Source organism: Triplophysa rosa, linkage group LG25, assembly GCF_024868665.1.
Source record: "Triplophysa rosa linkage group LG25, Trosa_1v2, whole genome shotgun sequence".
Lineage (NCBI taxonomy): Eukaryota > Metazoa > Chordata > Actinopteri > Cypriniformes > Nemacheilidae > Triplophysa > Triplophysa rosa.
Window position 1 is genome coordinate 2,875,997 of NC_079914.1, and position 22,832 is coordinate 2,898,828.

The following is a 22,832-nucleotide window of genomic DNA, read 5'->3' on the forward strand; positions in this document are numbered from 1 at the left end:
AGTCATATCTTCAGATTTATTGATGACATTTTAATTGCAAAAAAATCTAAAGCCAAAGAAAATGTACAGCATTTTTTACAAAGTCTTTTCCTTTAATGACCAGAGTGGGTGATTATTCACTTGTTTTTGCTAGCTAGCTGCTAGTTTGCTAATTTAACAATAAAATCTCTTTATTTTACTGTATTTTATCATGTTTTAGAATTTGTGTTATTTTTTATGATAGCAATGACCTGCCGGGGGACTGTGGATGAAAATCCAGTACAAATGCATGAAATGGAAACATTTTAGTTTAAAATTGTACATGCCATGTTTTGAAGCATGACAGCTGGTTTGAGCCAGTTTAAGCTGGTCTTTAGTTGGTCATGAGCTGGTTATGAGCTGGTTCTAAGCAGAAGCTAGTTGCTCAGGACCATCTTAAACCAGCTCAAACCAGCTGCCATGCTTCAAAACATACCTAACCAGCATACCGTCGCTGTCCTTCCAAAACCTTGGATGTCCAAATTTTCCCTTTTTCAGGAAATGGAAAAAAGTTGACAAGCTACTTTTTACTAAAGTGACTAATAATAATGATTTTTGGCAAAAAATAACAATAAAGAAATACTACTACGAAATATGGAGATACGAGGTTTCAGAAAGACATCAGTGATATGCTGTTTTTTTCAACAGAGTGGTCCCTTCTCAAATCAATAAATAAACATACTTTTTTTTTTTTTAGCAAATTGGTGGCTAATTCGTATGATTGTGTACAATGTCCATAATACATTTTCAAACAATCTGCTTTCAGCGTGAAGATGGTTGTGTTTAAGGGTTGGGTTAGATGTGTACATTAATGCTTGCTCATTTCTAATAATCATTTAATAACATTTTTATTGTACGACTACATTGGTCGAATTCATATTAAACAGACCTCAAAAAATAGTTTTGGTCTCCTCATGAGATCATATTGTAATGAGTGATGTCATTTTACTATAGTAGTTATTTCCTTGTATGATACATTTAAATGTCTACAGATCTATACTGTGATGTTAACATGTTATTGTTGACACAGCACCTGCTGAGGGAGGAACAGTCGATTTGCAGCTTCCGCATTTCAAATCCTGTTTTCTTTTAGAAATGAAAACCTCTTTTGCTGTAGGGTCTTCCATTTAACCTCATACACTCTAAAAAAATGGTGCTATATAGCACGAACAGTGGTTCTTGGCTCGTAATCATTTGGGAACCACTTTAAAGTCCCAGTGAAATTAAAACTGAAAATTCTTATTTTTTCATGAAATATTGCAGCGTTTATAGTAAATGACGTAAATTGGTCAGCTTGGCCGAAGCATCCGTTAACTCCTCCACTTCAACTGTCAGTCTGCCTTCCAGTTTCATTTCAAAATCAATGCAACATCTGTTTTTATACATCCAATCAATTTGCAAGGAAAAATGCAAGACACGCACACTAATTTTCTCCTTTGAAATTCCTTTTCAGAATACGTAAGTAAAAACGATCGCAACTTCCGGTTCACGGTGACTTTAAGTGCTGTATAGAACCATATCTTGGTGCTTCAGTGGTTCTTCAGCGGTTCTTTGGGATGACTGAGATGCTATATAGAACCGCTTAAGAACCATACAGCACCGCTTCCGTATAAAGAACCTGTTAAGCCCCCTGCTGAGGAATATCTGAAGATATGGAGATAACATATATGGTTCTATACAGAACTTAAAGTGGTTCCCCTATGATTACGAGACAAGAACCACTTTTAGTGCTATATAGCACCATTTTTTTTAGAGTGTATACCAGCAGTAATATTGTTTACTTTTGCATTTCAAACCCAGAAATGTGAAAAAGATCTGTTGTTCAATGACAATGTTAATACGTCCAGTGTGTCCTGCTTTAGGTGAATCAAGGTCAGTGCACGTAACAAACGTGACCCTACAGCTTGACAACAGATTTAAATTATACATTTGGAAGATGTTTATATCATTGTTTGGTTATTTCAGGACTTCATCCAAGGAATTTTGTCAAAGGACACACTGTGTCCCCAAAAACAGACAGATGAACTTATTGTGGCAGAATGAATGGTAATCAAAGGGGATACACAAGCAGCAGTGATGTGTAGCTCGTGGAAACCCAAACAGAAGATGTAGATAAGAGATGATGCTGATTGTGTAACTGAAACCTCCATGTCTCCACAGACAGTGACTTCAGCGGGTTTTTGCTCTATAAAGATACAAACTGAGATGCTTCCATTTTCCATGGAAATCAAACCTTTGATTTGCTAATGCAATGCTCTACCATTTGCATTCATTTAGCAGATGATTTTACAGGAGCATGACATGACAGACAGTAACAAAAAAAATTAAGCATAAATGTGTGCTGTCTAAGTAGACATGCCATGGAAAACATGCTTTTAATGTCAAGTCAAAGCAAATTTATTGAATGAATGAATGAATGAATGAATGAATGAATGAATGCACAGCCATACAGCAGACTTGCAATGTTTTAATTTGCATATCAACATGTGACCTGCTCCATAGTAATTTCTAAATATATTTTTTATATATACTGTATATACTGGCATAAAAAGTGTGTCTTATAATATAATTGATAAGATATAATTATTATATTTATAACAGAACACAAGTCAGCGGTCATATTTTTTCAACCCAAAAAATTCAAACATATTTATTTAGACACTATTTGACAGAACCAGGAGCTTTATTCAAACATGCAATACAGCTTTGAGGGGTTTTTGCACGACATGCTCCCTCAGGTTTGATTAAACCATCAAATTATAAGGAGTTTGGTACAGAATGGTCATACTTTACTTTTAAAAACATACTTTTACCACAGCATATCAGGAAATGTGGGTTTTGTTCTAATATACAGAAAAATGCAAAGAAAAACCAAAAGGCTTGCAGAAAATGAGGAATACATTGACTACAATTTATTTGTTTTTAATATTTGTTGATCCATTGTTTGGAACTATATCTTTATAAAGATATAAAGAAACGTACTTTGCTTGTGTGTTTTGTGTAATTTAATTAACTTAAATTGTTTTCAAAACTGAGCTTCAGTTTCTATTCCAAGTACAGCTACACAAAATGAATACAACATTTTTAATACCTTATTTTTAATATTTTAATAAATGTTTAATACTATATTTCTACAAACAGCGAAGATGTCAGTTGACCAAAGCTGAACATTATCACAGCTTTGCTCCTACAAGTTTTACGGTTTGAATTTCAAGATGAAATTGACAACACTTTTTACAGTACAGAAGATGCCTGGACTTTCATATGTGGGAAATTGGTTTATTTTTGCTGTTTTGCTTTCCATGCCCACACCCTAGGCAAGTGAAAAGCTGTCAGAGATGTCAAGATGTCATATTCTTCTTAAAAGTGATGAGTTACATAACATCAATGGCTCAGGTGATTGGATGTATAAAATCCTGTACCTTGTCCATGGCAGCGAACAGTTTGCGAATATCTAGGGGGTCCGACGCAAGCCAAGGAACTGCCATTGAGCTCATTGAGAATGCCAACGGGTAGCTCTCAACAGGTATTACATACTTCCTTGATCAACATTTAATATATAAAGCAACTTGGCTCACCCGCACAAACACTACACACTGGCGTTCAGCCAGTCACAACAGAGTCCATTCACAAACAGAAGTATTAAAGCTACAGTAGCAAACTCACAAATTTAATGTGAAGTCGAGTTTGGCACGAAACACCTTGACTAACATTACAGTGCCAAAAATGATCACTTAGCTTAACTGGTAAAGCATTGCGTTAGTAGCTCAAAGGTCATGGGTTTGATTCCCAGGGAACACACACACTGAAAAATTGCTTTGGATACAAGCATTTGCTGAATGCACTGAATTATATGGGATATGCATTGTGTTGCATTGCGTGTGAACTACCCCCTGGCACCCCCTGTGAGGTCTACTGGCAGTTAAAAGCAAAGTTTTTCTTTATAACTGTCCCCGGCATGCATCACTGGCCGATGTCATGAACAGGGTTAAAGACCAGCGGCTGGTCCACGGATGTCCAACGGAACATCCCTCCAACCGCCACGGTGCGTCTGGATACAGCTGCGGTAAGTGGAGGGGACGGGAGGGGGCTGGGGGCAGCTGCACCCCAGCAGAGAGCTGTCACAGGGCATCTGCGTGCGAGCGCGTCACCAGGGCAGCCTGTCAGAAGCCCTCAGCCCCCTCACGGTGCACTGACAGCTGCTCTGTGTAAGCAGGGGATACGGCTCGCCCATGCCCACGCTGGTCACATTACAGCTGGAATCATCCGTCTGCGGACACTCATTACACATTTGCTCAGCCGTCTGCCCTGTAGGAGGCGTGCCACGGTTCAACTTGTTGATTCACATGTAGTTCTGAGAACTGAGCCATAAAAATTCACAAAAGAAAATAAAACTTTCAAGGCTTATAGTTTAACTTTTTGTTTAACAAACTATTATCCAAACGTATGTGGTTACTGTACTGTATTTTCAAATGCTGTTTTGTAAATAAAAACATCCATTCAGTTGTATTAGCCATAGAACTTTTCACAGTTAACTTACTTCTATTATAATTACAGATAATAGAATTTGAAAGATAAAAACAGTTTTGGGAAAATGTAATAACAGCTAACAATTACAATAATATTTACAGTGTTTGCATTCCTGTTTCTTAAATAAACTAAACGTTTTGTGCATGTAATTGTAAAAATATAATCTAAAACATCCATTCAATTATTTTTATATATTGTTTATCTTTATTGGGGGTCACAGGAATGCCAAAACATGTACATTTATGTTTTATTTTTCCATTAATTTGTTACCAATATGATAAGGTATCTCAGGGATGCATGAAAATAAAATAAAACAAAACTTGTAATCCGCATTGTGACAATAAATCTGTATGCAATTAATCATATTTGAAAAAATTATGAATAAAAAATAGCTTGAACAAGCTAAATTAGTTTCAAATGTATTTTATGATGTCTGGAATGTATAGATATTTATTATTTCAAACTTGTTATCATAATGGAATCTAATTGTTTGTTTGCTTGAAATGTTTTTTTTTCATATTTAAGTTTTTTATTATCAAAACAACAGTCTCGTGCTCAGCAGTGGGTTTCATCATCTTTCCCTCACTTCCTGCCAATAGAAATGACCTCCTGTCCACTTTCCAGCCAATTAGGTAGCAGGACACGTTCATGTAGGTTCTGCTCCTACAAGGCCTGCCAAACAGATAAGATCTTCAGCAGAATGAAGGCAAGGTGAAAGGCCAATCCCTTATGGCCATCTTACAGCGATTAACATCAAGATAATTATTAGTTGTGTGACTGTGGGAAATGAGGCCAGCGTGACAGGAGCCCTGGAGTTCATCTCTTTAAGGGTCAATACTGTGAACTGACTTCAGCAGTTCACAGTATAAGGCATTGCGAAAAAATAATTTTATTGTTGTTCAATGTCACTATTGACATGAAAGAGTGTAAAAAAGGCGGTTTTGGAAAATTACATGTAAAATAAATGTAAAGACTGCTAAGTGTCACATTTGTCATGCTGCATGACATCTACTGTCAGTCGTCTGAAATGTGCCTATAAATCCTTTGTTTAAATACTGCCTGTCTCTGTGCAATTCGCATGACTGCTTTGAAGCATTAGATTTATGCATTTCAACACCTTATCAGTCAACTTTAAAAGACCTTTCTATCCAGTATCCTTTAAGGCCTTTGGTTCAAAACATGACATAAGGGCAGATATTAGCTCTGTCCCAGAACCAAGAGCTGACACATTTTAAGGTTTTATAAGCTTCACAAGGCTGTTGTGAATGAAAGATAGAATAATTATTTACAGTATAAAAAATGAGAGAGAACACAAAAGAAGATATTTTGAAGAATGTTGTTAACCAGCACCCATTCACTTGCATTGGTTTTGTGTTCCTGCAATAGAAGTGAATTGGTGACTGCGCTGTTCGGTTTCCAACTTTCTTTAAAACATCTTCTTTGTGTTCTGCGGAAGAAAGTAAGTCATACAGGTTTGAAATGACACGAGGGCAAGTTAATGATGACAGAATTTTCATTTTTGGGTGAACTAACACATACAAATACTCTAAACACACACATACAAATAGTAGATTCAGAAAAACTGAAAATAATTTTGGAGTGATCCCCTTATTTACTAACAAAGCTTTAAAACCAATGTTTTAGTCAAAAGTGTGGAATGTGAGTCGCAGACGGGTCCAGATATTTATCATGCCAAATATCAGACAGACGGTAGTGATCTCTGAGATCGTGTCTTTGAAAAGGCACACTATGAAAGTCACTCACATGATCAAACAAATACGACACATGTCAGCGATTTTCCCAAATCTGTCGGCAACTGAAATCTGGCCTAAAAATGCACAAGGGGAATAATACACATAATACACTCAAAAATGAAAATTCTTTCATCATTTATACTCCCTCATGTCATTTCAAACTTGCAGAACACAACAAAGATATTTTGAAGAATTTTGATAATCATACAACACTGACCCTCTATTGACTTCCATTATATGAACGCAAAACCACTGAGACATTTCTCGAAATATCTTATCTTGTGTTACACAGAAGAAATAGTCATATTCAGATTTGAAAGACATGACGGTGAATAAATAATGACAGAATTCTCATTAAACAATCCCTTTATGTTGGCAAATGGATTATTTTACCTGAAATTTACTCAATGCATTTGTGCTATAGCCAAAACAAATGGAATCCTGGTCTTCACGTTTTACTGTTTCTACCCATGAGGAGTTGATATAACTGAGGTTGAGGTTGTGCCACCTTAAAAGACATCTGATGCTCACTATATTTAAAACCAGTGCTGGTGCATTTGAAAAGTTCTAAAGCATTCATTATAAAACGATTTATCCATGAGAATTCTCATGCAGTCATGCCATCGGCCCACGTGAATCAAGTAGCATCTTGTCATTAGGTTATTTTTCCGCACCTCCACCAAGCAAGCCACTGCTTAGATGGAGCGATTATGTATGCGAAAACATTCCCGATTGCCAAGGCCTGTGATAAAAAAGCCAGAGTTAGTGGGTGTTCTCATGTTTAATCCCGGTCTGTTGGTAAAGCTAGTTCAGACGACTGGCTGGACCAGTCTCTCCACTCTGTGCTATCTAGAGCAGCGGTGCTCTCCATGAGGGTGTTCGCAAGACCTGCGGGAAAAACATCCGATTGCTCTACAAAACAGAGAGGAAGACAGCAGCGGAAGATAAGGGTTGAATACCGAAAGTTGAATACCGACTGCATATCAACGCCCTAAAGTATAAAACAAATGGCAGAGGAAATCCCTGCCCATGTTGTGACCGCCTTTAAGCCATTGATAAGTGATGCAAAAGGAAATCTGAGGAATTTAGACGCGTTTACATGGTAAACGCATTGGGCGGCACGCTGCTAAGACACAGGAAGTTTTGAGATGTTACCTTTACAGCAGTATTGGGGCGTTACCGTTCCAGTCAACCGCATCTACCGCCCACAGGTGTGTGTGTGTGCGTACACGTCTGGACAGAAGTTGTTTCAGACCTCAGGTGAGCGGGACGTGTCTGTGTGTTGGGGGTGCGGGGGTGGGGGGGGTTAGATACCTGTTTTGTGACCCTGACTGCTTTTTAAAATGAGCATTTTCCATTACTGACTGTAAAGGTGCTGACTGTAAAAGAATGTTCAGGGTTCAGTTTAAAAGCATTTGTGACATAATGTCAATTATCACAGACAAAACTAAATTCTTATTCGCTGTGATGTACTTTTAACCCCTTGTGTGGTGTTCGGGTCTGTAGGACTTTTTTATGTGATTCATTGTTTTTTTCAACATTAGAAATTAAATTAAATCAAGGTTTTGTTTTTATCCATAAACATATCATAGATTTTTATTTAGTACATGTTCACACCCCTTTTAATAAATGTGATGAGGTAAATTACAAATATAAAGCATCTGCTGTCTATAAATAATTTGAGGTAAATTACAAATATAAAGCACATCTGCTGTCTATAAATAAACAATTAAAATATTTATTGTGGCTTAGTACATCAATTTATACCCATGAACATAAAACATAAACACAATACAATTGTTCATACAAATAATAATAATAATATCTGAGGCAAGGCATTCAAACTGTAAAAGAGCTTCTATGTTTGTTAAAACGCTTTATTTCTCTTAAACAGAAAATAGCAATTCTTCTTTACAAAAATGTGATATTCAAGTTGTAAAGTTTACTGTAAAGTTAACACTTAAATTAATCTTCCTCTTTTTGGTATCCTTGCATGTAAAATATCCAGCCTGAAATTTTTTACTATTTTACGAGGCAATTTTTTTATAAAGTTGTTCAAAGTGAATTGAACAAATAGGTACGATAATTCAAAAAAAGGCAAGGATGAAACCCTGCCCCTAAACTTAACCTTCACAGGTGTAAAAGCAGATCATGCAAAAACGTAGAGGTGAGATTGTACGAATTCATATAAATTAGAAGTTCTTTATGGCTTTTGTTTTTGCTTGTACAGCTGATGCAATGCAAGTTGTAAAAAGTGCTATAAAGATAAAATTGACTTGACTTTAACTTAGCATTTTACATATATTTATCAAATGTATTTTAAAGCTATGCAAACAAATGGCAATAAACCAAATAATATAATATAATAAACTAAGCAGAAAGTGGACCATTCTGGCCATGGGGTGATTCAGCTATGCTGTGAAGTCACTTCTAGTCAAGAGTTGTTTGCTTGGTCAATTTAGTCTGTGATTAATCCATTAGCTGGAATTCTCTGTTGACTCTCTGGATTCTTATCAGGCTTCAGGTTCTGTTTGCTCCTGATTTTTCATGCGATTGCTCAAAGATCTAGTTTTCATGCCTGCTCTTAAGCTGCCAAAGGTGCCTAAAGTTATCAAGAGACACTCTTGATTTTCTTTGAAAATGCTATTTTTTATATTCTTAGTTCAACTACTTGGGCACAACATAACATGGCATCCTAGTGCCTTGGATAATTTGATTTCCAACACTGTCATCTTTAGCCCTCTCAAGTCTTAAAATATTCCACATCCACTTCACAGATGTTGTCCCAAAGTTAAAGCTCACATGCGGCACATCTGCGTAATTATAGCACCCATCATTTAAGAGGCTTGTATCATAACGCTTATTATTTAACATGATATCCGTCGATAAATAAACCCCTCTCTAAATATAAAGTTTGTGAATCATGAAACACTTGTAAATATTCCACTGAAATCCCTTTAAAATAATCCACACCGTGGCAAATGAAAAGATTCATTATAAAATCATCAGCTTTGGGATTTTTTTGCTTACGCTGTAATTTAAGCGGGTGTCAGGGAGCGTCAGTCGTGCGCGTGTGTTCTTTATGCTAATTTGCGTGTCGTTTTATATTTTGGTTGAACTGACATCATTAAGAAAGCAGTAATCCAGGCAGAAAAATAAACAGATCACAACTCCACTAAGAGTCTAAATTTGTGTAATGTGCAGGATGATCTGTCTCAGGACGAATTAAACAGATCCCCAAAATGCCGGAAAAGCGGTAAAAGCAAAGCCAGATAATTTGGTTAAGAGACATAATAAGTTGTCTCGAAGGAGACGGTTTGCGTTTCAGCCTTGCGGTGTGTGTGTGTGCCGAGAGGCCTCGGCCCAGGCCGTGTTTGAGGAAAGATTATCTTGACAAATTGGAAAAACATCTTCTGCATGACAGGATGCTGATGGAAGATCGGCTCTATGCGTGCACACCTGGTGATAGTTTGCTTAGTATGTGAGTGCGGTGTTCAGCGGCGATCTCCTGCTCGGCCTGCCATGGGGTTTGTTTATCCGAAACAGGTAACAACAGGCATGTGAGGCCCAGAGCTTTAAAAAACACACCATGCGGGTTTCCAAGTAGCTCGGTCAGTATACGTTTATGTGTGTGTAAGAGAAGTGTAAAGAATTTGAAAAGAGTTGTACACTATTTTTTTAAACAGTAGGATCTAAGAAAAGCTGTGTTTTTGATGTAACAGTGTTGCCACATGACCTCACCTTGCACGTGATGTGTCCATGAAAATGGTGACTTTTTCATTTTATGTTAAAATGCCCTATCTTATGGCAGTCTGATCAAATATTTGTTAAAAATAGCTGAAAATGGAAGGTCAAGTTGAGTAAATTGCAGTCACACTGTCGGTATCAACATTTCCATTCATACAGAAAATGTGCATGCTGTGTGCACTATACATACTATATAATACCGAACTAATATGTCTTCTATTAAAAACAACCCAGAGATGGAGTAGGTGGCAAGTTAAGCCCAAAGCAACAGGTGAAAGAACAGGTGAGAGTTGCCCTCTCTCTCTCTTGCTCGCTCGCTCTAGATGGCCTGTTTCCACGCTCATCCGTCAGCACAGGTGAACTGGGCGAGCATGAAACACTATCATAGGACTGATTGTGTTGAAAAACCAGCCACTCTCTCAGACCAGACTGTGTCTCGCTTCTATCCACAACAGAACACCTTTTCAACCCAAGATCACGGGCGAAAAAAGAACAAAAGCCAAAGATTTCATGAGAAGAGAACATGACAGCTTGTTCCCACTATTCTTACATGTTTGTCCCTTATATACTGTATGCTGTATGTCCTTTTACACACATAATAAACCATAATAAAAAATACCGCCTTGTTTTTTTACAGCTCATTTCAACTTAATATTTTAAGTTTAAATAAGTTGAAATTGCTTAACTTATTTTTATGTGTTAAAGTAATGATTCGTAAAGTTGATTCTACCTAAAAATGTAAGGCAGCAAAAAAAGTTACAGTGTAGACATAAAAGACTATAATTATATCATATATAATAATGTAATACTTACAGAAAAACTACATGTATTGAGACTTTGCATGAGTTTCACATGAAACGTGGCTTGTCTGTAAGCATTTTTATGTCAAACTATATGGTATTATACTGTATTTTACTTAGTTGGGAGAAAATGTGCATCCAGCTGCTTGGCAAAGTAAAGCCCGAGAGTTTGAGCAGGACCCCAACACAAAACAGAAGGTTGAATATACATTATCCCACTTATCACATGCCTACTTGCCACAAAAGTAAACAATTTAACTATTGAACTACAAAATATTTTATTTCATTTGTAGCAAATTCATTTTGGCATGAGAAAATAAAGAGCAGAATGATACATTAAACATATAAGAAAGTAGCATATAAGTATATAAGTAATATAATATAAAATAATATACTATATTATAATATAATAAAAAATGATATAAGAGTAACAGACAACCAATAGTGTTTTTAGGAAAATAACCGTTAAGCTATAACGTCAACGAGAACTCGTTTGTTAGCATCTGCCTCTAAAAACTGTGGCGCCCTCTTGTCTTAAAAAACACATGGAACACGTCAACATGACATCACGTCAACTTAAACTATATTTTTAACCGTCATGCACCTGCCAGTGATCACAGGTGACTGTTCATCTGTTAAACCTCTCAAATGAGCTTATAGTTTTATGAAATTTGATGTTTTATACAATTACCAGTATGAACGTTTTAAAACTGAAAAAGATCATTAATTATTTATATAATTTGGCTCTGACTGTAGTAAAGCCTTGAAAACAGCCTAAAAGCAGTCACATGCAGCTATACTGTTGATTATTCATATAAAGTAGTTAGTTTTACTTTAATCTGAAGTGTACAGTATTGGGTTTGCAGTAATTTACAGTAATTTACACTAAATATTTGCTACCACAATAACACATAAACACTCATATGGTAAACACGCGCCAACTTAATGAAAGTTATTACACAGACACAAAAAAATCAACTCTCGTTCCCTAAGGCCAGCCAATCACATTAGATCGTTGTTTTCAGAATGTGTTTGCCTTTCTTCTGGATTTACATAAAACTGATAAACTATATAGCTTGAATGCACTGTAAGTTGCTTTGAATAAACGTAAATCAAGTACCAATCAAAAATGGTAAATCAAGTACATTGAAGTTGATCAACTTAATTATTTTTATTAAAACACATTTGCTTCTTTAACACCTAATCTCTTTTCAATGACAGCATTGTAGAATGTAAGAATGTGCCATTTTTCTGCCAAAACAGGAGTTACATACAACAACCGTGCTAATGCCAAATAAAATAATCCTGCCACTAGAAAAATGCTTTAAACAACCTTACAGCTCAAATAACACGCAAGCATTAACATAAACGATTCAACAAGAACACAAGCTTCATATTTCTGCATTGCTTCATAGACACCCATTGTAAATACATGTGCATTTGACAAACTGAACTATTCTGCAGCTTGATAACCAGTTTTCTATCTTCTATAATGATGAGAAACATGGGCGTTAGAAGCTGTCCTGTGCTCACAGAGAATACATACGGATACTGTATCTTCAAAAGTGAGACAGGTGGATGGACCTTCGACTCTGTCCTGAGGGAACTGTCTGGGTTTGATTGATCATGTCCAGCGTGGCACCTAAGATCACCTCTCCCTCTTTGTAGTTGGAAAATAACTGGAAGGAGATTTCATTACCAGTGTTCACGCATTCACTCCATCTCAAACAATAAGCCCTGTACAGTGAGCTACACATGGACAATATCATCGCGGCTTGAGTAACGTGCATCACGGTTTGCATGGTGACTGTTGAGTAACCCATGTGTAGAACATTGCATAACTATGGCAATAATTTAGTTATTGTTTAGTTTAATGATGTATATTTCAGGTTTTGCACATGTTTGTCTGTTATCCTCAACAGTTTGACAGTCTGGTGTAACACACCACTCCAAGCAATGTAGGCTGATTGTTCCTTACTAAAAATAATCCCCAAGCAAATTCACGTGTGAAAATCTGTGAGAGGATCCACTAATCAAGTCACAAAGCGGCCGGAATACAGGCGTGGAGAAAATACTAGGCAGGCTGCATAAAAGCCCTTTGTACGTCGCCCTGTTTCTCTTTTTCTCTCCGAGTGTATCATAGCTGACATTTCCACTCTCATTAGAGAGATTCCATGAATGGGAGCACAAGGATGGCGTGGGTAACTGACAGGGAAGGATGGTGCACGTTTTTCCCTGCATGGTTTATCTCACAAGAGCTTGCGGCCACATTCCTCTCTAATGGACATAAAAGTTCTGTTTTGGGTCGATGTCCAGTTGGATCATGAGACTGCTCAACACACCCAGTGCCAATGCAATAAAGCAAGCATGCAGTAACAAACCACCCAGAAGCCCTTAAGAACGAGATGTCATGAGTGACATTGGCCATGCAACAAATTACGTTGCTTTGGATCAAAGTATCCACCAAATGCATGAATAAAAATGCATAAATGTAAAAGTGAGGACTTTTTTCAGCACATGTATTGCTATTCCAAAAAGATTATCCCATGAGACAGTTTCTGATTGAATGTGATCAGAATTGGAGATCATACGCTGGTTAAATCACTCCCATGACTGTCTTTTAGATTTTGGATTGAAGTCAATCTTTATGTTTGCAGAATGTGTGAATTTGGCTCCGGTCTTCTGTTTCTGCATTTACAAAAAGAGCCCAAACTCCATCTGGGAAATCAACTGGAAACAGAAGGCACAAAACCATTCCTGACCAATGTAGTGGACAGTGGAGAGTGGAAACCAGATTGATGCTTAATAACTTGGTCAATGTACACAAACCCAACAACAGAACAATCTGAAAGAAAAAAGACACAAACTTATGTCAATTGCAATTCGTATGAATCTGATAAAATAGTAAGCATTCCCGTGAGATTGTTTTGGCTAATTTATATAAATTTGTGTGATCTCATTGGTGCGTTATTTGTTTTTCCCCAGTGATGGTTAGGTTTAGGGGCGGGGCTTCATTCATCCTTTTTTCTAATAACCGTACATTTTTTGGATGATTCACATGATCGCCACCTCGTAAAATAGTAATGTTTCCTGTGAGATCTGGTTGAAATAACAACCAAGCTAGGTTCGGTTTAATACCAAAATATTACTTTTGGTAGGTTAATCATCTAATATAAAAGTAAATATTTTGTCCTATTTGCTTTGATATTTCATCCTCCAATATCAGGACATTTCTGGCCATTATTGCAAATACTGGACCTTAATAACGACAAATTAATTTCATAGAAATAACAGTGCTTTTTTAACACAGAACTTCATAAAGAAACAAATTAAACATACATCTTAAGCCTTTTTTTATTATAACTAATTTGAACGCATATGATTATTTGCAATATAGTGTGAAACAAATATTCACTGTCCTTCCGAAACCTTAGATGTCCAATTTTGCAATTTTTCAGGAAATTCTGTACTTTGATTATGTATGATTAAATGTCAAAGTTGACAAGCACTTTTTACTACTTTTTATTTGTTATATAATGACAAACATAAAGGGTGACTAATAGTAATGATTTATGTAAAAAAAACTAAATATGGAGATATGAGGTTTCAGAAGGACAGCAGAGATATGCAAAGATAAAAAAGACAGCACAAACACTTCTCTGAACACTGAAATTAAAATTTCAAAATACAGGTGAAACAGTTGTGATTTTTTTACTGTTAATTCAATACAGTGTAAATTGTTATTGTAAAGTATTCAGTTGACTGAAAATTTCTTAAGAGATCATTTTATAGTTTAAAAATACATTAAAAAAAACTGTCAGTGGGAAGGTTACATTGTTCTAAAAACAGCTGAGCTACTGTAAAAAAATGTAGTTAGATTTATCTTTAAATTATAAGAATTTTAAGTATCGCCATTTGCAGTAAGTGATTCCTAAACACTGGGTGCAAGCAGAGTTTCTAGATGACTTGTTGCTGTTGTCCATTTTAAGTTCAAGTTACTGTATCAGAGTCCAGACGTCCCCCATTCATACAGTTTGTATGGCCACGCCAGAAGGCAAGTAGTCCTCGGCAGCCCAGATATCATCTAGCGACTACAAAGATTCCTGTGACATGCTACTCTCTGAGCGACTGATTTAACCGTCTCCGGGGAAAAGGACACAATGCTAATTTTGAAAGAGTGATACCTTGCCTTACCAACACAGGTTTCACCCCACATTATTATAATTTGTTTTATTTAAAATAATAAATACCAGGGTTGATTATAATGACAATAAAAAATATAAAAACCAAACAATCCACATTCTCTATGCAGAAACAAAACCAAAAGCAAGCATTTATGTCTCAAAACAAAAACTCAGATCTGCCAATGCCTCTGTCATTACAGTTCGCTGCTGTGAGAGTTTTTAAAGGACTAAACAATTCCTCAGTCAAGAGCAGACAGTTATCCTGTGTGGGCTCTTATGAAGTCTGCACTGTTCACATCGTCCTACCCCATGGAGGCTGTAAGAATATGCCCAGTCATCACGCCAATGAAGGGACTCGTGAATCAGTTTCTAGTGGCCTCTATAGTGACACTTTTCAGTGAAATATCACTGTCGTCCATTTTAAGGAGCAATGGCTATATGATGATGTATTGGTTTGTGTTTAGTCAACAATGGAATCAATAGTTTTTACTATTGTAGACTCATTTACTCTACAGTTGACCTAGAGCATTACTCTTTTTTGTTTTTATTTTTGTTTTTTTATTCAATACAGCTATAAAACTTTACAAATGTTCATTTCAGTTACAACATAGATAGCGTATATGGGTCATATTTGTAATTTCTTATGTTAAATGACATTCATGAATGATTATTTGTTTTTGGTAAAAATAAAAGTACTTAAAGGACTCATAAAATGAGCACTTTCAACAAGTTGGTATGATTTATTAGGGTCTTCATGAAATGTCTGGAACATATTTTGCTTAAAAACACTCAATGGCTGTGTAAACAAAACCCTTTTTGCCTCGTCAAAACAGCTATGCTCACAGCAACCTGTTTTTGGTGCATGTCTCTTTAAATGATAATGAGTTACAGAGCACCCCACCCCTCTTCCGTCCGGCAAGTCAATACAACACAGGTGTAGTACTGCCATGGCAATGGTTTAGCTAAATTATGTTTCCTGAACTCTTCTGCAGTCAGTTTAGTTTTAAACGTCTCAAATAATTAGTCCGGAGACTATATAATCTGTCACAGCAAACTTCGCTCACGTTGTGCATGTATGCTTGCATAAAATCCATGGAATGCGCACCTGCAGATCTCAGCGGAATTACATGGATTTTAGCGCTTGTCGTTGACAAATTATAACGATACACACACAACGTGAGAGCATAACTAGTATGCTTTGACAGATTTTTCAGCCTAAGGATGAATGATTTGAGACGTTTAAAACGAAGCTAACCGCAGTGTTCGCCCCTGTTCATTAGCAAAACAAACAGCTTGCAGCAGCTGAATATATTAACGCACATAATGTAAACATGCATACAGCTAAACTCCAAGTGCCCATTTGCCAAATAACATATAAATATAGAGTAAGTTTAACACTGGCTTTGAATGTTCTATTTAGCCCGTGACTGACTTAGCTCCCTTCGCTATCATATACTAACATTATCCTCCTGTATATATGGTACATGTACATCAATTCAGACTGTTGATAAATATTACTTACATCGGCAGCTTTGTCTCATTCAGTTTGTCTCGATCCCTCTTGAGGAACAATTTTGAAGCTAATCCTGCTACTTATGGTTTCTGAGGGATTTCCACTAAAAATAAAATAAATCCACTCCTGTCTCTTCCGAGGTTTGGACTCTGTGCAGCGACTACATTGCATGTTGTCCACGAACTTTAGCCATGGCGTCACGTACACCGCTGTCGCTTGTGAAAACAACAATGGCGGCAGCGCAGTGGGTGGAATTATGTAGATTAAGGGGCAGTAATATTATAATAAGAGCCTCCCCCTAGGTCACAACAGGAGCGAAATCTGAACGGCTCAATTTCTCACCTGCTTGCAGAGAAAGGCTTACCAAAACAGAGTTACTGGGACTTGTTTTTCAAGTTTTCTGGGTTGCTAGATGCACCGGGGACCCGATTGTAGCACTTAAACAGAAAAAATTTGACTTTCATACAATGGGTCCTTTAAAAGAAAAATCTATGATATGGCTGAACAAGCATGTTTATCTTGAATAAATATAACTGTTGAGAGGTTAAAAAACAATTGAACCATTTTTAGAATAAAAACAATTGATTTTGAGCAAATATTGAAAATATTTGACCTAAGCGCACGGGTTAACTGATGATCAGTGGACAATTGCTGAAGTGTCCTTCTCTGTAGTTTTACATATTCAACAAAATTCTATCGATAAACGCCTAGAGATGCACTTCTTGTTTTGATGGGGGTCTTTTTACATATTAATTTCATTACATAACATTTTTAAACATATGAAATCAAGTCAACAAATGTATGTATTAAAGTTATTCCAATACACGGAAGCCTTAACCTAAAAGTGGTATAAAAAGATAGATTACAATTTCATTTCAAGCTGTAGTCCATAACCTTTGCCTCTCTATAGCCATCTCTGTTTGAAACATAAGGTAACTTTAAATTTTATATGCTCTGCTACTTTTTATTTTTTAACCCCCAAATTTTCAGTGTTAAGGACAGAAGAATTTCTTGCCAAATTCTTTCAATGACAAATGATCATTGAAAACTGCTTTACTGTAGTTTTCGAACCATGTTGGATGACTTGGTCCAAATTCAATTTTGATTTCATTCCTATCTCATGCATGAAACTTTTTGCCTTGCTTATGCAAATCATTCTGGGGTCTACATGAGCCCCAACAATTTTTGGACATTTTTCACTTACAATTTATAAGTATTTGTGTTTTCTAAGAGTCGAACCCACAACCTTGCCACTAGTAATGCAATGCTTTACCAATTTAACTACATCAATACGGTTTGAGGGTTTTATTCTTCCTGCCTGATTCTTTTAACTCACTTGGTAGAGTATTGTGGCAGCACAAAGGTCATGGGTTTGGGTTCATGAATGCAATGTAAGTTGCTTTTGATAAATGCGTAAATTTAAATTTAACAGATGACCGAAAGACGTCGCCTTGTTGACTCTTTATAAAATGAAAGTGTTTTTAAGGATCCTTTAAACGTCTCTCTGATGTTCTTTCATTGATGGAGACAAGATGAACAACAGGTTCAGTCCCCTTCCCCCATCACCGCCCAAAAGCTCAGGGAAAGCTCCATCTGAGGAGGTACCTATCTGTTCCCTTCTCATTTATATAATGTCAGGTCACGGATGAAATTGAGTCTTACACGGGGGATTGAAGTTTTAATTCAGGCCCTGCGCTCTGGGGCTTCGGCACGGCCCTTTCCACCCACTCAACACCCAATCAATTAACGGAGAAAGAGACTTCCTGTTTCCCCAAGTCTAACGGAGAAACGAGAAACGGCAACTTACAGCTGTTGTTTGCTCGCATTTAAATATGTATGAAATACCCGTGAAACATTCCAGATAACAGACACGAATGCTAGCAGTCACATCACAGATGTATGCTAAATAGGATTATGAGCGTCAATATCAGTTGGCATATCTGCCCGTCATCCGCGCAACGCATTTCTGCGGTATCTGCAGCCCGAGGCTACGGGATCAGATGTTTGTCAACATGCCGCGGTTCCACGGCACATCTGTCAGGCGGAGCGGCGTACCAACCGCCTCTTTCTATCCGCCGTGTACCAGAACTTTCACCTCGGATGACTGACATCCAATGAGACTAAGAAATTACAGGAGATGGACAGCATAAAATGATTCGGATAAGTGGCCTGTGCTGGATATGTCACAGCAAACACGATGAAAGGTGAGCAAAAGTGACTTCCGATTTTAAATGATGATTCACTTCGAATTTCTATATTTCACCTCACAGGAGATGAACATCTTGCTGACAACATTGGATGCCACCACATATCCGCGGGGACATCCACGGTAATGCCGTGCCTTTGTTTGGCAGAAGCTTTGCACCGAGTGGGCAGCGAGTGTAAAGGACTGTGTGTTTTGTGTGTTGGGAGGGGTGTTTGGTTGGCTTGTAACCGTGTTTGACCCCTTGCCGGGCCATGGCTAATGCAAGTGTGGGCTAGTGAATGGACCGAGGTCAGCGCCCAGTGACACATGACCTGCCACGGTTAATTCCAGCTCAACAATAGATCCGGCCCTGCCGGGAGATCATCCCATTACACCTCCGTGCCAAATTAATTGTTTGTTTTCATGGGCTGCTCTCAGGCTGACCCCACGGTCAACTCGCTTTAATAACATTTGGTGTTAACCTGGGAAAATGTAGGATGCGATGTGGCAGTATTGGAGATGGAGCATGGGTTGGTTGGTTTGTCGGGGCCTTGACGTCCACTTCCACTTCATAACAAATGGACTCAGTCCAAAAACAGTCAGTCATGTGAGTTAATATCATTTCTCACAAAAAGTACTTGAGGTGTGACCGTAAATGCCAGAATGGCCAAATATGAACGTAGATGGAAGGAAAGGGAAGCGGTGGAAGATGATGGAGACCAGCATTGCACAACACTTTGTGTTTAAATAAAGAGAGCGGTGAATGCAGAGAGTGCAGCGTTGGCCTCGGAGCTTCGAGAGAAAGAGAGAGCAAGCCAGAGAGCGAGCAAGCAAGAGAGAGAGAGAGTGGGTAATGTGACAGAGTTTCAGCACCGCAGGGCTGCTACATTGATACTCTATAAGACTTCTCGTGTTACACCTTCTCTGTGTTGTTTTCTAATGATAGATTCTACATTAAGATTAATTATGACTCATATACTGTCTTAATTTACATACAATGCAGTCTCAAACTACACGTTACCTTTCGTCCAATCACGTTACCTGCTGCAGATGATTGGTCGGATCCAAAAGGATCTCTCTCTATAGAATGCAACAGTGGCCACTCACTTTAAAAGCTCAATTGGTTACAGAAATATTATTACTATTAATTTATTCCCAAACGTTCAAATACAAATCGTAATGATCAAATAAATAAATAAAAACAACAAAAACAGTACAATCTAAAACTTTTATATAAAACAAAAAGAAATGACCCAGACAACAGTTGTTGGGCTATTATTAGACCACAAAAACAAACAAATAAATAATAAATAATTATTAAAAAAGCAATTTAAATTTGGGGGACAGTTCACCCCCCTAAACAACTAAAAATATATTATATCAAATAAATTATATACTATCCCTTTAGTATCTTAGCTATGGTTTTATTAAATAATAACTGGATTGTAACATTTTGGATTGTAAAACAAAAACAGTAAATCTAGGAGCTGAAATAAAGATTAAAAGCATCAAATCTCTCAAAAAAGAACAACATACAAAGCAATCCACAAACGTTTTAAAGCATTCTTTTTATTGGTCATTGAGTGTATCAAACAAAAAACAAGACTTTGTGGTTTCAAAAGATTATAAGGATTTTTTTGAAGACCATCTTCTATCTTACATTATAAAACAATATTCACTTCGGTCACACAGAACAAAATTACTATATTTACATACATTCTATATACAGTAAACACAATTATTTAAACACCGATCCAACACTTGCTTTCACCCTAAGGTCAAAGTTGATGACGCCTGCAGGTCTGACCCTCCCGTAGGTGACCTGTAGGTAAGCGTTGCAGGCGCATGCAGCCACGGGTTCGGACAGAACCTGCAACATCTAAAACAAATACTGTGATTAGAAATCTGAGCAGCTCTGAGAGTGATGGAGGTGCTATCTCTCACTATCACTCAAGTTATTTGCATTTAAAAGCCTATAGTTTAGACTGCAAATACTAGTTTGGGGTCTAGTGTGGCCAATGGAGGGGGGCTGGTCAGTTGATAATAGTAACATTTAGTAAATATGATGTGTATTTCTATAGAACACTTACAGGAGACACCATCATTGTATTTTATTATATTTTTTAGTTTTGCATATGTTTCTGCATAACATGCAGATACCTTGAATGACCGTTAGCCACTTTGGATAGAAGCATCTGCCAAATGCATAAATGTGAATGTGAATATGTGTATGTGTATGCAGTGTAATGTATAGGAACAGTATTCAAAAAGGAGTCAAATCTGGCGTGCTCCAAAACGCTCTCTTGAGTATGTTTAGTAAATTAAGAACCCTGGAATTCTCTCATAATTGGCCATTTTATCATTTTGTTACAGGGAGCTTATTCTGAAGGGGTACCCAATATGATTTATGAAATACAATTAAGCGTGAATTATTTCAGCACCTCGTCGCCTGGCCGCGCTGAAATAATATGTAAATACTGATGAACAGGAAGGAAGAATTCCTAGTCAGTGGATCGTGGATTTCGATCACCCTCAATAAATATTACAGGGACTTCCCTCCCATCAGCTCTATTTTTAAAGTCGACTGCAAAACGGTGTCCAACTGATACAGAAACTCATTTTGTGGAGCACGTTCAAAGAGATACTGTTTCTGCGGAGATTGGAAGCGCCGCACAAGCCAGTTCCTCTTTGTCAAACAAAAGGCACTAATGAAGTGGATTTCTTTTCCAGGCCTACTAATTGCTTATTTAAGATTATCACGATTTTTGGTGGGTCAGAAAAGGACTGTTAATTTTAATGTAGCTATAAAAAGTAACATTAATACTGCACACAATTAATCAACAATGAGTATTTATTTCAATATGTCTTTAGCTGTGCTTGCTAAATTAAGCGTAACTGTTTATCATTGCTCAAACTTAGAAATTCTGAACAAAACCCTGAATAATACGGAGCCCTTTTAGGGACATGGGGTGGAAAAAATATGAAAGGGAAGAGAAAAATATTTTTTAAAGCTTTTGTGTTATCTCGCAAAAGTTTTGCGTTCCCCCGAGAAACATTGCGTTCCCTCGCAAAACTTTTGCGTTCTCTCGCAAAACTTTTGCGTTCCCTCACAAAATGTTTGCGTTCTCTCGCAAAACTTTTGCATTCCCCCGCAAACATATTTGCGTTATCTCGCAAAACATTCAAACGTCCTGTTGTCCTGCTCTGTACATTAACAATGGAGCGGTTCATGGTAGATTCCTGGACCAATAACTCGTGAGCTAACTTTGTTATAACAAAACTAACACCTAATTCCTTAGACAAGGATCTACAACCTAGTCTTCCTCAAAACGAGAATATAAATTGATCCGTATTGGTCCGGGAATCTGCGACTATAGACCGATGTTTATGTACTGAGCTAGTCTTAAATTCTGCCAGCGGGACATTAAACATGAAGTGTTTGTCCGAACTCGCAAATTGTTTTGAGAGATAACGCAAATATGTATGCGAGAGAACGCAAAAGTTTTGCGAGATAACGCAAATATGTTTGCGAGAGAACGCAAATATGTTTGCGAGAGAACGCAAAAGTTTTGCGAGGGAACGCAATGTTTCTCGGGGGAAGAAAAAGTTTTGCGAGATAACGCAAATATGTTTGCGAGAGAAAGCAAACGTTTTGCGAGGGAACGCAATGTTTCTCGGGGAACGCAAAACTTTTGCGAGATCACGCAAAAGCTTTAAAAAATATTTTTCTCTTCCCACTCATTTTTCCACCACCATGTCGCTAAAAGGGCTCCGTAGAATAAAGCTACAATCTGTAAGTCCCGGTGAAATAAAAATGACAATTTCTATTTTGTTATGCAATATTGCAGTGTTAAATAGCTTATCACTGTGATGGGTCATTCTCTTTTTCAAAATCATGTGCCCTCATAATCTTCAATCAAAATCTAAAAATGCACGTCTGCCCTCTAGTGGCTATCCATCTCCGATGACATCAGTTAGACGGCTTGAGTGGAGCATTCGTTAACTCCTACCCTCTGTCAGTCTGCTGCCAGTTCCATTTTTAAATGCAGTGCGTGTTTTTATTGACGGTTTCAGCAGCAACAACATAAACAAACGTTATGT

The 22,832-nt window shown here is 37.3% G+C and overlaps 1 long non-coding RNA gene across 3 annotated transcripts in view; it reads right to left on the minus strand.

The window, feature by feature from the left end:
• Positions 1-10,958: 10,958 nt before the first annotated feature.
• Positions 10,959-22,832, minus strand: part of LOC130549282 (uncharacterized) — a 54,353-nt gene continuing 42,479 nt past the window's right edge. Inside the window, exons 4-5 of one of the 3 annotated variants that reach the window (XR_008962153.1) lie at positions 20,503-20,610; positions 10,959-13,694 (exon numbers count right to left, since the gene is read on the minus strand). This is a non-coding gene — a long non-coding RNA (uncharacterized LOC130549282). Of the gene's footprint in view, positions 13,695-20,262; positions 20,611-22,832 lie in introns of those variants that run through there. The other 2 variants (XR_008962152.1, XR_008962151.1) reach the window with 2 other exon arrangements.